The sequence below is a fragment of the Prionailurus bengalensis genome, chromosome A3, assembly GCF_016509475.1.
Source record: "Prionailurus bengalensis isolate Pbe53 chromosome A3, Fcat_Pben_1.1_paternal_pri, whole genome shotgun sequence".
NCBI lineage: Eukaryota > Metazoa > Chordata > Mammalia > Carnivora > Felidae > Prionailurus > Prionailurus bengalensis.
In genome coordinates, this window is record NC_057354.1 from 23,732,850 (window position 1) to 23,750,946 (window position 18,097).

General features: G+C 43.5%; 1 long non-coding RNA gene across 1 annotated transcript; it reads left to right on the forward strand.

Annotated features, from left to right (window-relative positions):
- Positions 1-5,458: 5,458 nt before the first annotated feature.
- Positions 5,459-17,732, forward strand: LOC122496347. Its single transcript, XR_006300777.1, has 4 exons — positions 5,459-5,891; positions 10,611-10,805; positions 11,106-11,225; positions 17,038-17,732. It is a non-coding gene; the product is annotated as an uncharacterized LOC122496347 (long non-coding RNA).
- The last annotated feature ends 365 nt before the right edge of the window (positions 17,733-18,097 follow it).

The following is an 18,097-nucleotide window of genomic DNA, read 5'->3' on the forward strand; positions in this document are numbered from 1 at the left end:
AGGCCAGCGAGCTCCTGCGCAGCAGCTCATTGCCTTCCTGCTGTGGAAAACAGTTTGGCAGTTCCCCAGAAAGTTGAACATAGAATTACCATATTCACCAGCAGTTCTACTTTTGCACGGATACCCAAGAGAAACAGAAACATATATTCACACAGACACGTGTACACAAATGTTTATCAGCAGCATTATTTACAATAGTTGAAAAAGGTGGAAACAACCCAAATGACTATTGGTGGGTGAATGGATAAACGAATGTATGTGCATACAATGTGATATTATTCAGCCATAAAAGGAGCCAAGTACTGGGGCTCCTGGGTGGCTTAGTCAGTTAAGCGTCTGACTCTTGATTTCAGCTCAGGTCATGATCTCACGGTTCATGGGACTGAGCCCCACGTTGGACTCCACGCTGTCAGTTTGGGATTCTCTCTCTCCCTTTGTCTCTGCCCCTCTCTGATGTGTATGCGCACACTCACTCTCTTTCAAAATAAATAAACTTAAAAAGGGGTAAAGTATTAATACGTGCTACATCTTAGAAGAACCTCAAAAACATTAAGCTAAGTGAAAGAAGCCATACGCAAAAGATCACATTTTGTATGATCCCTTTTATATGATATATCTAGAACAGGAAAATCCATAGAAACAGAAAAATCAATGGTAACCAGGGGCTGGGGACAGGAGAGACTAGTAAGTGATTATTTAATGGGTACAGAGTGTTTGTATGGGGTGTTGAAAAAGTCTTGTAAGTAGAGAGAGCTGGTGGCTACGTTAACATTGTGAATAACTAAATGCCACTGAATTGTACTCTTAAATGGTTCATTGTGTTATGTATGTTCATTGTATGTTATGTGACTTTCACCTCAACAAAAAAAGCAGTTGCACAAAAGTGCATATAGTGTGATTGCATATACAATGTTCGAAAACATACAAAATTAAATAATGTTTAGATACACATAGATATTGTAAAAAGAAAAAGCCAAGGGAATGATAAATACAAAATTCTCCATAGTGTTAACATCTGGCAAGGAAGAAGGAACACCAAGAGCCTTCAATGATATTTATGATGTTATATTCATTAAGATAGGTACGTGGGAGGGGCGTAGCTTAGTCGGTTAAGGGTCTGACTTCAGCTCAGGTCATGATCTTGGGGTCTATGAGTTCAAGCTTCGCCTCAGGCCTCAGGGCCTGGAGCTTGCTTAGATTTCTGTGTCTCCCTCTTTGCCTCTCTGCCCCTTGCCCAGATGCTCTGTCTCTCTCCGTCTCTCAAAAATGAAAAACGCTAAAAAATATAAAAATTTAAAAAAAGATAGGTACATGGGTATTTTTCTTGTTATATTCTTTTATATGTATTTAATATTTTAATACAATTTGAAGACATACTAAGTGAAATAAAGCACACACAAAAAGACAAATACTGTATGATTCCTCTTACACGAAGTATCTAGAGTAGTTAAATTCATAGGAACAGAAAGTATAATGGTGGTTTCCAGGGGCTGGTGGGGGAGGTGGGAATGGGAAATTATTGTTCAATTTTGCAAGATGAAAAAGTTCTGGAGATCTCTTTCAAAATGTAAATATACTGAACTGCACACTTAAAAATGGTTTAGATGGTAAATTTTATGTTATATAGTTTTTACCATAACAAAAAAATTATAGTAATTAGAATTTTTTTTAATGTTTATTTTTGAGAGAGACAGAGACAGAATGTGAGTGGGTTGGGGCAGAGAGAGAGCAAGGCACAGAATCTGAAGCAGGCCCCAGGCTCTGAGCTGTCAGCACAAAGCCTGACGCAGGGCTCGATCTCACGAGCTGTGAGATCAAGACCTGAGCCGAAGTCAGGTGCTCAACCAACTGAGCCACCCAGGTGCCCCAGTAATTAGAATTTAATTTTAGATGTGTGGAAGAACTGCTGACAAGTTCAGATATGCATGAACTCACTAAGGAAAGTTGCATGCGAGGCTAATAGCTTTCTAGCTATAATACTAGCCTTTTGTCAAAGGCAATACAGGCAAATAGAAACAAGTGGGACCACATCAAACTAAAAAGCTTCTGCACAGCAAAGGAAATCAACAAAATGAAAAGGGAAACTACAGAATAGGAGAAAATATTTGCAAATCATGTATTTGATAAGGTGTTAATATCCAAAATATATAAAGAACTCCTACAACTCAATAGCAAAAAAAATGAACAATCCAATTGAAAAATGGGCATAGAAACTAAATAGACGGTTTTCTAAAGAAGACCTACAAAGTGCCAACAGGCACATAAAAATGCTCATCATCACTCATCATCAGGGAAATGCAAATCAAAACTATAGTGAACAGGGTGCCTGACTGACTCAGTCAGTAGAGCATGGGACTCTTGATCTCAGGCTGTGAGTATGATCCCCACGATGGGCATAGAGCCTACTTAAAAATTAAATAAATAAAATCTTAAAAAATACACACACAGCAAGATATCACCTCACACCTGTCAGAATAACTCTTTGGGGCGCCCAGGTGGCTCAGTCAGTTGGGCGTCTGACTCTTGATTTTGGCTCAGGTCATGATCCCAGGGTCGTGGGATCCAGCCTCATGTTGGGCTCCATGCTGGGCATGGAGAGGTTCTCTCTCTCTTGCTCTCTGCCCTCTGCCCCTCTCTCCTGCTTCCGCTCTGTCAAATAAAAAAAAAAAAAAATTAAATGAAAGGGAGGAGGACTTAAATAGAATGGTTATCATGAAAAAGACAAGATAACAAGTGTTGGCGAGGCTACAGAGAAAAGAGAACTCTTGTACTCTGTTGGTAGCAATGTAAATTGGTGCAGCTGCTGTGGAAAACAGTATGGGGTTTCCTCAAAAGTTGAAAATAGAACTACCTTATAATCTAGAAATTCCACTATGGGTATATATCCAGAGAAAAAACAGGACCTCAAAGAGATATCTGCACCTCCACATTTACTGCAGCATTATTTACAATTGCCAAGACATTGAGACAACCTAAGAGTCCATCAATGGATGAATAAAGAAAATATTATATATATATATGTTATATATATAATATATATATAACATATATATGTATATCTGTACATATCTGTATATCTATATCTAACTATATCTATCTAATTATATCTAACTATATCTAACTATCTATCTAAAATTTAGCCACAAAAGAAGGAAATCCTGCCGTTTGCAACAACATGGATAGACTTTGAGGGCATTATCCTAAGTGAAATAATTCAGACAGAGAAAGATAAATATCGCATGATCTCACTTATACGTGGAGACTAAAAACACCAAACTCATAGAAATAGAGAGCAGATTGGTGGTTATCAGAAGTGAGTGATGGGGGTGGGGGAAATGGGTAAAGGTGGTCAAAAGGCACAAACTTCCAGTTATAAATTCTGGGGATGTAATGTACAACATGGTAACTATAGTTAACAGTATGATATTGTATATTTGAATCTTAGAAAGTAGATCTTGAAAGTCTTCATCCCAAGAAAAAAAAATTCTAACTATGTGAGGTGATGGATGTTAACTAAACTTATTGTGGCAACTATTTCACAATATAAACATATTAAATCATTTTGTTGAATACCTTAAGCTAATACAACGTTATATGACAATTATATCAATGAAACTGGAAAAAGATGAAATAGAAAAAATTTCATTGAGATAAAAAGCAGAATATATTCATATACAGAGTAGGGTCTTTTTATAGATTTTTAAATTTTTTAACTAATCTCTACACGCAATGTAGGACTTGAACTCACACCCCCAAGATCGAGTCACATGCTCCACTGACTGAGCCAGCAGGGCACCCTCAAAGTAGTTTTAATCTTACAGATAAGCATTAAGATTTTAAAAAGCAGCCTAATGTTTTTGAAGGAAAATCAGGCAGAGACTGAAAAAAACAACCCTTAGAATGGTTAATTTTTCAGAAAAATGTAACAATATCCTCATGTGTCAAAAGCTTAAATTTGAGGGCTCCTGGGTGGTTCATTCAGTTAGGCACCTGACTCTTGATCTCTGCTCAGGTCTTGATCTCAGGGTCATGAGTTTGGGCGCTGCATCAGGACCTGTGTCAGGACGCACGTCAGGCCCCTGTGCTGGGGCCTTTAAAAAAAAAAAAAACAAAAACAACCTTAAATTTGGTGAAACTAATTCAACTGGAGGTTAAAAAACAAATAAATCTTGGAGAAACACTCAGAAGTCACCAGCTAGCAAGTTTGATCTGGTATTCTGAACAAGAACTGATGGTGAGAGTAGACATACAGTAAGGTGAATGTGGAAACAGAGATAGTAATGCAGCAGAGACAGGCTTGATGTTAAGCAAACTCATCTGTTATTCCCGAGAAAACACAAGACTATGTTTTCCCTGTTGTCTTGTACTTAGTATGGCAATGTAATTGATTTCTGTTCAGTGTATGCATACATATATCTTGTGTGCTACTTCTGTGCCTGGTCTAAATAGTCTCCCTTCCACTTACCATTTTCTTCCTCTTCTCCTAACACCCAGCTGTGTGTGGATGCCCATGAAAATCTCAGAATCACTGTGTTGAAGATGATGGAGACTTGGTTACTGTTTTATTGAGTGCCTGGATACTTCATGAAATAGAGGCACTACCCTATTCCTATCTATTTTGAATTTGTATGAATATGAAATAAATTTCTGTTTAGCCATTTGTAACTTGCTATCCATGAAAGAAAAGTACTCTTGTCATACTATCAACAAAAAGAGGGGAGAAAAAATTAGAGGTGGAAGGATAGCTATTCCAACACACACTATGATGAGAGAGAGAGAGAAACAATGCCTCTTTCTACTGGAGACTAACCCAAGATAAGTGGAGTCAGGGTTCTTCCTCCCACTAATGAATGCAAAATGGGTCCCCTTCCTGCCTCATCGAAGTGAGAGCATGGGGATGTGACCTACGTGGGTTCAATCATATGGTTCTTTCATGAACTTTGAAACTTGATGTCATGATGTGAAAGTGCAGAGTAAGAGATTATTCTCTATAGCTAGTCTGAACTGGGCAGAATGTCTGTATCCATTATGTATTATTTCATAGGAAACTTCCCTGAAGATGTAGTGACTTAAAACAACAATTATTATTTATTGCAATGATATGGATCAATAGGGCAGTTTTTCTAGTGGTCCCTTATGCAGGTGCTGATAGCTTGTGGTTTGGTTGAGGCTGCATGGTCTCCGATGGCCTCACTTGCATGTCTGTGCCCTAGCCGGGATGGCTGGGATTGCTAGGTTGCTGGGCTTCCCTCTCAACCTAATTTTTGATCCTGGACTTCTTGGTGGAGGCATTACCAGAGAATGAGATTAGGAGATGCAAGGCCTGTTAAGGCTGAGGCTATGAAGTCACACAATGTCACATCTGCAGCATGGTATTAGTTAGATGAAGTCATAACATGACCTTAGGTTCAAGAAATGGAGAAATGGACTCCTCTTCCTCATGGAAAGACCTGAAAAGAATTTGTCGCCATGTTGAAACTACTATAGTGTCCCACAGCATCGAGAATCTGGTTGTGGTGGCAATAGTTGTGACATTCCAGGTTGGGTCATTCCTGGGGTCGTCTTTGGCTATGTCTTGCCTCAGACTGATTCTCTAGATTTCATAACTATTCTGTAAACTGTTAGATGTTTAACCAATGAGTTGTTTTTCTGCTTAAATTTTTAGCAGTTAGTTTCTGTTTCTGAGACCAAGAATTCCAACTAACACAGATAACAAGGATCAAACATCACACTTCTGCCAACAGCACTGGAGTCTGGAAGATGATGGAATATGCCATCAGGCTCTGGAGCTACTTTTGCAACCTAGGATCTTTTACACCCAGCCAAACTATCAATCAAGCCTAAGGACATTGTGGTCTCCAGGGCTCCCATAACAAATTAGCACAAAATAGGTAACTTTGTTTTTAAGTTCATTTATTTATTTTGAGAGGTAGGGGGGAAGAAAGAGAGAAAGAGGAAGAGAGAGAGAGAGAGAGAGAGAGAGAGAATCCCAAGTTGGCTCTGCACTGAGCCCAGTGTGGGGCTTGAACTCACGAACAGCAAGATCATGACCTGAACTGAAACCAAGACTTGATGCCTAATTGACTGAGCCACCTAGGTCCCCACGAATCCTCTCTTTTATCCTTTATTTTATTTTATTTTATTTTATTTTATTTTATTTTATTTTATTTTAATTAATTTTGAGAGAGAGAGAGAGCATGTGTGAGCTTAATCAGGGGAGGGGTAGAGAGAGGGAAGAGAAAGAATCCCAAGCAGGCTCCAAGTTGTCAATGCAGAGCCTTATATGGGGCTTGAACTCACAGTGAGTTCGTGACCTAAGCTGAAGTTGGATGCTTAACCGACTGAGCCACCCCAGGCACCCCTACGTAGCTTAAAACAACAGAAATTTATATTCTCTCATAGTTCTGGAAGCTAGAAGTCCAAAATTCAGGTTGGTCCCTTCTGGAGGTTCTGAGGGGGAATCTGTTCTATGGAACTCTTCCCTGTGTCTTTGGTTCCCAAATTTTCCTCATTTTATAAGGACACCAGTCATTGGATTAAGGCCAATCCTAATCCAGCATGAATTTTTTTTTCTAGCTCAATTACATTTGCAAATACCCTATTTCCAAATAAGGTCACATTTACAGGTACCAGGGGCCAGGACCTGAACATATTTTTTTCAGGGACACAATTCTACCCACTGTAAGCAGAATAATGGCTTTTCTAGACATGCAAGGATTCAAAACATTTATCTTCTATATAGCCTTTCTTAGGAAATTATAATGAACAGTAAAAGGAAAGTAGTCCTAGTTCACTACTAGACTCTATAGGAAACAATATTTGTCTAGTCACAATAATGTGAACATGATAATAGAATTTGGACTTTTAGAATCTATAGTTATGGACTATATAGTTCTATATAGTTATGGACTATAGTTCTCTGCCATCCAATATGGTGGATGAGCATGTGAAATGTAGCTAGTGCAAGTAAGAAATAAAAATTTTCATTAGTCTGAATTTAAAAGTGAACACAATTCAGTTATTGGAAAACCTTTAAGTATACTTGTTATAACTTGGATATGTAAATCTACTTTTTATATTATCAAATTTTATAAAATGTATAGATCATGTATTTGATGAAAAGTGAGTACTCAAATTTAGATATATCGTGAGTGTAAAATACAATTTGGATTTAGAAGACTTTGTTTCAGAGTGCCTGGGTGGCTCAGTCGGTTGAGTGTCTGACTTCAGATCAGGTCATGATCTTGCAGTTCACGAATTCAAGCCTCACTTCGGGCTCGCTGCTGTCAGCCTGTCAGTGCAGAGCCTGCTTGGGATTCTCTGTCCTCCTCTCTCTGCCTCTTGCCCCGCTTGCACTCTCCCAAAAATAAATATATTTTTTTAAAAAGGAGACTTAAGTTTCAAGCAAGGAGAATGCAAAATATCTCAATAATATTTTTATATTGCATACATGTTGAAATGACAATATTTAGACATTAAATATTGGTTCACATATTTCTTTGGGATAGCACCGCTAGAGACAAAGCACATGAAGCTTAATGACACAACAGAATGTAAATATTATCCTTGATGTAGAAGTTCAAAATACCAATGTTGGGATGTGTAAAGGGAAGATAATTGACAAATAGAAGTGTATGGCACAACATTCTCAGAGAGAAGGGATTCAAGAAATCTTGTCTTGTAGCTACAGAATGAGAAATAGATGTTAGGGTCCATTATATAAAATTACAAAGTAACCAAGAGGGTACTACTAAACATAATGATATGATGTATATAGCGGGTAGAGTACACATAGTATCATGATACAGTGGTATGAGCATATCGTTTTTTTTTACATTTATTTATTTTTGAGAGACAGAGAGAGACAGATCACAAGTGGGGGAGGGGCAGAGAGAGGAGGAGACACAGAATCCGAAGCAGGCTCCAGGCTCTGAGCTGACAGCACAGAGACCGACGCAGGGCTCGAACTCACAAACCTTGAGATCATGACCTGAGTCGAAGTCAGACACTCAACCGACTGAACCACCCAGGTGCCCTCCCCCCATTTTTTTTTTTTTAAATCATTTAGAAATACGGAAGCAAATTGTTGAAGAACAGAAGAGGATGTCTCTGGGGCGCCTGAGTGGCTCAGTCAGTTAAACGTCCAACTTCAGCTCAGGTCATGATCTCACTGTGAGTTAGAGTTCGAGCCCTGCATCCGCCTCTGTGCTGACAGCTCAGAGCCTGGAGCCTGCTTTGGATTCTGTGTCTCACTTTCTCTCTGCCCCTCCCCTGCTTACGCTCTGTCTCTCTCTGTCTCAAAAATAAATAAAACATTAAAAAAAAATTAAAAAAAAAAAAAGAGGACGCCTCTGAGGAGAGGCCTCAGGTAAAGAGGAATGAGGGCAGTTGCTTCATGTTAAAAGCCTTTGTGGACAATGTGATTTGTTTTGGTTTTGTTTTCAAAAAATTGGGGCGCCTGGGTGGCGCAGTTAAGCGTCCGACTTCAGCCAGGTCACGATCTCGCAGTCCGTGAGGTCGAGCCCCGCGTGGGGCTCTCTGCTGACCGCTCAGAGCTTGGAGCCTGTTTCCAATTCTGTGTCTCCCTCTCTCTCTGCCCCTCCCCCGTTCATGCTCTGTCTCTCTCTGTCCCAAAAATAAATAAAAAACGTTGAAAAAAAAAAAGAAAAGAAAAAATAATTTGCGGGTATTTACCTTGGTGATAATTGTCAAAAAGAAAATGAATTCAATGCTTGAGAGGTTTTAAGAGTAGAAGAGACCAGGGGCTCCTGGGTGGCTCAGTCGGTTAAGCACCTGACTTCGGTTCAGGTCATGATCTCACTGTTCCTGAATTTGAGCTCCGCGTCGGGCTCTGCGTCGGGCTCTGCGTCAGGCTCTGTGCTGACAGCTCAGAGCCTGGAGCCTGCTTTAGATTCTGTGTCTCTCTCTCCCTCTGCCCTTCCCCAAATCTTTCTCTCTCTCTCAAAAATAAATAAACATTAAAAAGTTTAAAAAAAAAAAAAGGGTTGGGGCACCTGGGTGGCGCAGTTGGTTAAGCGTCCGACTTCAGCTCAGGTCACGATCTCGTGGTCCGTGAGTTTGAGCCCCGCGTCAGGCTCTGGGCTGATGGCTCAGAGCCTGGAGCCTGTTTCTGATTCTGTGTTTCCCTCTCTCTCTCCCCCTCCCCCCCCCCCCGTTCATGCTCTGTCTCTCTCTGTCCCAAAAATAAATAAACGTTGAAAAAAAAATTAAAAAAAAAAAACAGAAAAAAAATAAAAATAAAATTTAGAAAAAAGGGTTAAATAGACCAGGTATTCATCTATCATGAATTTGTCAATATGATAAATTTTCTCCGACCCAGATGGTTCCAAATGGCCCTTCCTTTCCCTTCTCTGTCTCCTCGTCTACATCAGACTTGGCACATACCCATTCCCTCCTCACCCTCTTGTTCCCTTGACACTTGACTTCCAAGCCTCCCTTGTCAGCTGGGCTCTGGGCTGAATGCCAAAGTGAAGAAGGGGGACTTGCCAATAAGCCTTCATAGTGGAGGTCACAATGTGGTGTCTGTGATGAGGTCCCTGTTATAACTGGGCTGGCATGAAAGACCTCACTGGGTATCAATCTCCTCTGGGAGACCACAGAACACAGGTGTCACCTCTCCCTTCTTCTCAACCTCCACCCCAGGCCTTAGCAGATTTCCTTTTAGCATTTAGCAGGTGGCTGCGGAAGCAAGAGGTGAGGTGTTGGGACTGAGATGTGGTGTGAAGGGTTAAGGGAGGAACGGAAGCCATCAGGACAGGGGGCACTGGTCTGTTGGCCCCAGCCCCTCCTCCTTCCCAGTACCAGGTGTCAGAACTAAACTACTGTCTGCTGGGGCACCATCGTGGATGCCAGAGATGAGGGCTCGATACTTGAAGTGGAGTCTGGTAGCTGCCTGTATGCTTACATTGTGTCTGATAGCCTCCTTCCTGAGCCAGGAATTCAGCCAGAATGACCTCCATGAAAAGGCCAGAATACAGTCAAGGCCAGAATCCTGCCAATGCTTCAGATCTTTCAGAAAGTGTATGTGTTCATCTGAGATCTTCGAGTGCCCTGCCTGCCTCCACACACCTGGAGGATCTGACTGGTTTGATGAATGCTTTGAAAGGGCCGTTGAGCCTGTGCAGAAGTCAAAAGAGCCCATGTCCTCTGATGCTCTGATATTGTGGTTGGTCAGTACACAGTCTTGGTCTCTGTCCAGTCCCTGCTCCCAACACCATGCTCTGCCCATCTTTCCCTTCACGGTCCCAAGCTCTAATCTTCTTCCAAAGATAGTGAGTCTGAGATGAGCCCCTATTCCTCCCTCCTATGCTTTTCTGAACTTCAGGGTGTCAAGTCAAAGAAAGAGTTTGAGGATCAGGACCAGCAGCCAGTAGAAAAGTCTCCCAGACATGCATAGGGCTATGCAGGGCCCAGCTGCCGGAGCTGTGCAGTGGTTGGAAACTCAAGGTTCCTACGGGGCTCTGGCCATGGAGTTAGGTTTAACCAACATGGCATGGTCCTCAGGTGGGTGCAGAGTAGGAGGTGGAGACCAGGAAGGTCAGACCAAATCCCCTTCTTCCCCCAAATCTCCACTCTGCTCTCCTTTCTAGGATGAACCAGGCCCCTGTCCAAGGCTTTGAGATGGATGTGGGGAACAAAACCACCATGCGCATTATGTACCCTGAGATGGCTAGCACACAGGATCCTGGCACCCAACTGCTGCTGCTTCCTCTGAATTCATCTGGTCTAAAGTGGTTTATGGAAGTGCTGCGGGAACAGAGCTTCAGAAGCCCAGTAAACCCTGGGTATGGCAGTGAGTGGAGCCATTGCAGAGGGTGACAGTGGGGACTCCAGAGGGACCCTTGCTGAATTTTGGGGCACCCTCAAGGCTTACCTAAGCTTGGGGGCTTCTGTGTCAAATGACTCTAAAATTCCCACATCCCAATCCCTTTTTAGATTTCAGATAGTCCAGGTCCCCAGTGGAAGTAACAAGAGCAAAGACAAGGTGAGGGATCCAGGAGGGTAAAGGGGGAGGAGCAGGATGATGTGGCTGTGGGCACCCACCGGATGCCCTTCAGGTCAGCACTCTCCCTTATATTCTCTAGGTCTTGGTGATCAGCCTCAACTTTCTCCAGTATGCCCAGCATTGTTGGCTGGGGAAACACAGTTGGTTTCCATCCTTGGGGTTCGTGGGTTTGTTGTATGCCCTGCACACATGTGACCAGGTAAGACAACTTCTTCAACTCACTGACCTTCATCCTTCTGCCAAAAATGTCCATTTTCCCAGGGACTTCAGGTTGAGTCTAAAGTTCTTTGCCTGGCTTTTAAGACCCTTCATGATCTAACCACCACTACCTTCTCTCCCTAAACACACACTGTGCTTCTTGGCATTCCCCAAACACACTAGATCCCTCCTGCCTTCTCACACACTGCTGCCTCTGCCTGGAATGCCCTTCTCTTGTGTCCCTGGGGAATCCTCTTTTCCTCCAATATAATCAGGAACAACTCATTGCCACTCTCTTTACTGGGCTCCGGGGTCATACTGTGTGTTCAGAGTGTGTCTTCCCTGGAGAAGGTGAGCTCTGTTCTCCTCCGATGTCCAAAAGGAAGACTATCACACTAGATGTTAAATGAATATTTGCTAAAGGATGATTGGTGGGCATGGAGGCAGGACAGGTTCCAGCCTGTGACCCTGTGCCCCTCTCCTGTCTTATCCTATTTCCCAGGTATCCTTATTTGGTTTTTGGGACAGACAAAGCTCATGAGGTTGTCCCATTACTAGGATGATAAATATTGGCTCAAGAGTAACATGCACAGTTTCAAAGAAGAGCGAAAGGTCATCTTTAAGCTGGAGTGTGAGGGGAAAGTTGTTGTCTACAACTGAGATGTTTTCCAGCCTGTTCAGCCCATTGGAAGCCCCAGGAGGCTGACAGGTAGTCAAGGGGACCATGGAGTATCAGAGAGAGACTAGGGTTTCAGGTGACCCTGGATATAAATCACTCTGCTGCTAAATAAAACTGTAGCTTATTCCTCCCAATGGATTCCTGGTGGTATTAAAGGCTGCATTCTAACAGCAAATATGTCCCCATATGACATTTATACGCATATGTCACATTATATGTGTGTGTGTGTATATATATGTGTGTGTGTATATATATATACAAATATATATATATATATATACAAATATATATATATATATATACATATATATACACAGCAAACATGTCCCCATATGACATTTATATACATATGTCACATTATATGTGTATATGTGTGTGTGTGTGTGTGTATAACCAAAAAATATAATCAAATGAAAAAGAGGAAAAAGCAAACCCTAAAGTTGAGAACAAATCAAATGGACCTAACTGCCTATCAGATTGGTAATATAACACCAGGGAAAAGAATTATTTCAAGTTCCTTTGGAACTCAATACACTATGTATCCTTTATAGGATATATTCTGTAGACAAAAAGAACTATAAAGAAAATTTAAACTTCACTTAGAGGGGCACCTGGGTGGCTCAGTCGGTTGGGTGTCCAACTTCAGCTTAGGTCATGATCTCATGGCTGGTGAGTTCGAGCCCCATGTCGGGCTCTGTGCTGACAACTCAGAGACTGGAGCCGCTTCAGATTCTGTGTCTCTCTCTCTCTCTGCTCCTCCCCCACTCGTGCTCTGTCTCTCTCTCTCCCAAAAATAAGCATTGAAAAAATTTTTCACTTAGCAGATTTATTATAATATTAGTATTATTTTTGAAACTATATAATGGGTATCATGGAATAAAGTAAATAAGTAATTATATTAATATTATTAGGAACCAAATACAAAGTCAAACAGGTATAGTAAAAACTCTGTGACATTAAATTCAAACGAAATATTATAAACTCAATTTTCTTTTTCTTTTTTTTTTTTAAATGTTTTTTCAACGTTTATTTATTTTTGGGACAGAGAGAGACAGAGCATGAACGGGGGAGGGGCAGAGAGAGAGGGAGACACAGAATCGGAAGCAGGCTCCAGGCTCCGAGCCATCAGCCCAGAGCCTGACGCGGGGCTCGAACTCACGGACCGCGAGATCGTGACCTGGCTGAAGTCGGACGCTTAACCGACTGCGCCACCCAGGCGCCCCTAAACTCAATTTTCAAATTATTTTTTATTGTGGCAAAATATACGTAAGATTTACATTTTAACCATTCTAAAGTGTATAGTTCAGTGGCGTTAAGTACATTCACATTGCTGTGCAACCCACATCACCATAAACTCACGATTTTCCAAATACATTTTCTGCTCTGTTATCTGAATGGTCTAAAAGCCATAACATACCCGTAGAAATGATCAATCCTGGAACTCAGATTTTGTTTTCTAAATACTTCTTTCCCATGAAACGATTCCAGATCTGTAGAGGAAAAGTACCAGGAAAATCTAGACATCATAGTTGGGAAGATTTCAACATTAAAAACAGCCATTGTCATGATGGAATCACAGTGAATATACAAAGAATCCTTGAGTCCATAATGATACTCAGAAATAAAAACAATTTGTTAGAGGAAACTATCAACTCGGAGGAGAGGGAGCATTTATCCTGCTGTTTTTATAGAAACAGTAGTTCAGGGTAACCAAATAGCCTCCGCTAATGAGGGTGTTTGGTTGCTGGGTATACAAAGCAAATATCCACTATGTTCTACCTCCTTGGCTGCCCTCAAAGCACATACACACACTAAAATAATGCAAATATCCCTCATACAGCCAAGAGCACACGTACCCTCCTCCCCAAGGGCACTGAGGTGTATGGGATGTCTAGTTTGGAGCCAGAGCCCAAGAATCCCCAAAGGTGTGAGCAGTGCTACTACCTATTACCATGTTATTCTGGATACTGGACCTATTATGACATCATAAAACATATTACAGGTATTTAGAGGAATAAAGTTTCCCACTCTAAAAATAGAGTCTTTATCGCTTCTCAGCCTTTTGGATGAGATCAAGTGTAAAAATAGAGTCTTTAAAATTTTTTTATTTTAGAGAGAGAGTGAGAGAGTGTTTGGGAGAGGGGCAGAGGGAGAAAGAGAGAGAATCTCAAGCAGGCTCCAAGCTCACCGTGGAGCCCGATGTGGGCTTGATCCTGTGACCCTGGGATCATGACCTGAGCCAAAATCAAGAGTCAGATGCTCATCTGGCTGAGCCACCCAGGCACCCTATAAATAGAGTCTTAAAAAATTGGTTGCCCCTGGAGAGAGGTTGGAAAAGAAGTGGATGGGAAACTGCTACCTTCTTTTCTACTTCATTTTATAACCATGTACATGCATTGGTTTCATTTTAAATAAAAGAAAAAAAGTTTGGTTAGATAGAAATTTACTTTTAACCACATCAAAAAGTTTTCCTGTAGATTCTTTCCTCAAGAGGGGTCAAAAAGGGACACCTGGGTGGCGCAGTCAGTCAAGTGTTCAACTTGGGTTCAGGTCATGATCTCACAGTTTGTGGGTTTGAGCTCTGCATCGGGCTCTCCGCCGACAGTGCAGAGCCTGCTTCAGATCCTGGCTTCTTCTCTCTCTCTGCCTCTCCCCAGCTTGTTCTCTCTCTCAAAAATAAACATTAGAAAAAAAATTTTTTTTAAAAAGAGGGGCCAAAGTCTTTTCCTTTACCTTTTCTGCCTTATGCTTAACAACCCAACACTGGCCATAGATGGCGTCCATCTCTGAGAGATGCACCACATTAGTCTTGGCACATATTCTCACTCTTTATTCCTGTCCCTGTTATGCTTGATTGCCAAGCCCACCCTTGCCAGCTGGACCCTGAGGTGAATGCCAAGGTGAAGGCAGTTACCCACAAGGCCTCCATGCAGGAATTCACAATGTGACTTGTGTGGTGGGGTCCTGATACTGGGCTGGCATGAAGAACCCCATTGAGCATCAACCCCTTCTCCTCCAGGAGGCCACAGGATACACTAAATGTTGCCTCTCCCCTCCCTCCACTCAGCCTCTAGCGGAGCACCCTGTAGGGCTTAGCAGGTGACTATGGAGCTGTGATGGAGGCCGCCAGGGCTATGTGGTGCTGAAGTCTGTGACTATAGCTTCCTACTTTTCCCAGTGTTTGGTGTCTGCGTCAGCCAGCCACTCGTCCTATGCACTGCCCCACAGGAAAAGAATGAGGCCTTAATGGTGGGTTTTAGGCTTGTGGGCTGAACATCAAGTTCACCTGTGGCTGATGCTTCAGCTCTAGTAGGAAAGATCTAAACTGAACAGGCTAGCTGGTATAGCTCCAAGAGCCTGCCATCGCTCTTGGGACCCACAGGCACACCTCTGGACCCCATAAACGCAGGGTATCTATCCGATCAGCTTAAAAACACTTTGAAAAGGCTCTCCAGGCCTCTCTGCCTCCAGGATATTCTGTGACACTTCCTCTGGCTTCATTTGAGTGGCCAGTGAGTCTCTTCTGGACATCCAGGTCATTCTGCAAGTGTTTGTCTAGGTGCAGACTCTGTCCCCCCTGGAGAAGAGCTCCTCTTTACGGTGCTTTGTGACACACAGGTTTAATGAGTATTTCCAAGTGAATGGACAGTTGGATTCAGGGCAAGGGGCAGCAACCAGCCATTTTATCCATAAGGTTTCTGTATCTGGAGTTGGGCAGACAAGAGGTGGGCCCTTATACAGGGAAGGCAGTTACTTCTAAAGGCTGCAGCCTGACATGTCGAGCCACAATGCAACAGCAGAAGGCAAGAGAATTGGCCAGCTCGAATGTGAGGCTATTCTTGGCCAGCAACAAGCCTTAGACCCTTGGATCTGACTGGTAGGGCTGGAATCTTCAGATCTAGGAGACATGACAGGAAACTAAGATAGGAAGTCCAGGAGAGATGTGTGGATTATCAGGCACTGGTATAAGCCTTCCCAGATTCCCTCACCTCAAGGACTTGCAGTCATTAAAAAGAACCAGATTTGAATGCTTATTCTTCTCTCCCTCCCTGCATCCACACACATGGCCATGTGCTGGGAACAGAGAGCACCCACTCTGAGGAGCACATTGCACAGCCCTAGTAGAGAGGCACATTTCTCTTCTGATCACTGACCCATTCACTTTTTTACCTCCAAGCCATTCCACCTGTGTCAGGTTTCAGGGCCTATGGAGGCTATAAAGAGCTGGTAGCATTGGTTAACAAAGGACCAAGAGAAAAGAGGTCAAAATGTGCATACTGTGACTGATGTAAATGAAGTGGGAGCACAGCCCTACCTTCTCTGGAGGAGCCTCTCTTCTCATCCTCACCTCCATCGGGGTCTGGACAACCCCTGGTCTCAGCAGGGTAGAGGGAGTAAATTCTAGGGCCCCAAGTTGAGACCCCATGTTCTTGGACTTCCTCCTCCCTTGCCTACTTTCTAAGTGTGGTGAGCAGAGCCGAGTCTGCATGTCTTCCCCACTGCGCCTGAGGGATCACTGCTTGCAGCACACCGACAGCCCCTGCTTCTTTCTGCTCCCTGCCTCCGCACACCACTGCCCCCGCTCTGCAGGGCCTAGTGTTTGCACAGAGCTCAGCTGCTCCATCCTCAGCCCTGGGGAGTGAATAGGTGTTTAGTGGGCCAGAGGGAGGAGGTGAGGTATTGCAGGGGTGGGGGGCAGGCAGCTGAAGGTGTCATCTGTCCTAAGACCAGACAACTAACCAACCATCTGGCTGAAAAGGGACCTGTTCCATGGGCTGAGATGAGGCCTGCATGCCAAGTCTTAGGCTGCAGATTGCCTTGCTGCTTTTGTAGGTGAGGTATCCCCCCCTCCACAGGTACTTCTGGAAGTTCTGCTGCTGGCCCCAGAGCTGCAGAGGCCCTGAGGTTGCTCGTCTGGATAGCCTGATTCCACCAGCAGTGTCTGCCTAGTTTGACCAGCGCTTCCAGATGAGCCCCGAAGCTCCTTGTGGAGTTGGAGACCACGATTTCCAGAGTTCCTGGGCTCTGGGCTGTATCCCCTCCCTGACTCCTTTCTCTACTCTGATGGGGCCCAGCCTCCTCTGTGTTAGAACATGGGGGTGAAGTGGTAACTGGTCTGTGCTCTTCTTTGTAGGCACTGATGCTAGGAGACCTAACCCCATTCCAGCTGGCCAAGGAGGAACTTTTCAGCTGATCCCCACAGCAAAGCCCTGAGACCCACCCATGCCAGTCCTGTGCTATGCAACGTGGAACTTGGGGAATCTGAAGTCTTCACAATATGGAGTATCCACTGAGGAGCACCACCTGTGCTCAGTGGGGGCAAGAGGGTGAGGGTGGTGAGCAGTGCCAGCCTGTGAGCCCCAAAGCCTTCCTGACTTCCTTTCCTATCTCTGCAGAATGAACCAGGCCCCAGTTTTAGGTCCAGAGAACAACAAAGGCAACAAACAGAATCTACCTGCACATAATGCACCTGAGAATGCCCATGACCTGGAGAGAATATCCACACACTGCTGGTGTCGCAGCCACCAGATATAGGGTGGACTGTAGTGGTCTTGAGCCAAGGTGGAAAAGGGCATCTTTTACCAGGTGGTGTGAGGGTGGAGGCCCCAGGCCTGGAGCAGACAGCCCTGGCTTTTTGGTGTAAACGTTGATCTTGTCATCACTCTGCAGTGTGTGACTGTATACTCCCCACCTCCCTAACCTACAACCAGTATTTCCTTCTCTACTTCATGCTTTTCTGCCTTCACGCTTCTACTAGTCCCGTGTAGGGAAGCATATGAGTCAAGGTAATTAAATTGTGCTCTGGTGATCGTTGCTGTAACATGCAAACTATGGAGGCTCACTGAGAGAATGGGGTGCCGCACATGGCAGACCCAGGCACTCCCTAGGAACATTGCCCAGACTCTGACTCAGCTCTTGTCCTCTTCGACTCTCAAGACTTTCTGTTTTGTACCAGCCTCTAGCAAAGGAGAGGCTGGAACAGAGGAGAAAAGTTTTGTGAAAGGAGGCCTTTGACCTCAGCTCTGACTTTTCCCCCCAGATTCTGGTGACCAACTTCATCATCCTCAAGTGCATCCACGAGACCTCGCTGGTCAGAGACATTTCCCAACCACCAGATTCGGTGTGGGGTGAAGGAAAAGAAGGTCTGGCCTGATGCCTTTAGGCAAGGTTGGGTCCTGCCTAGAAGATCCACA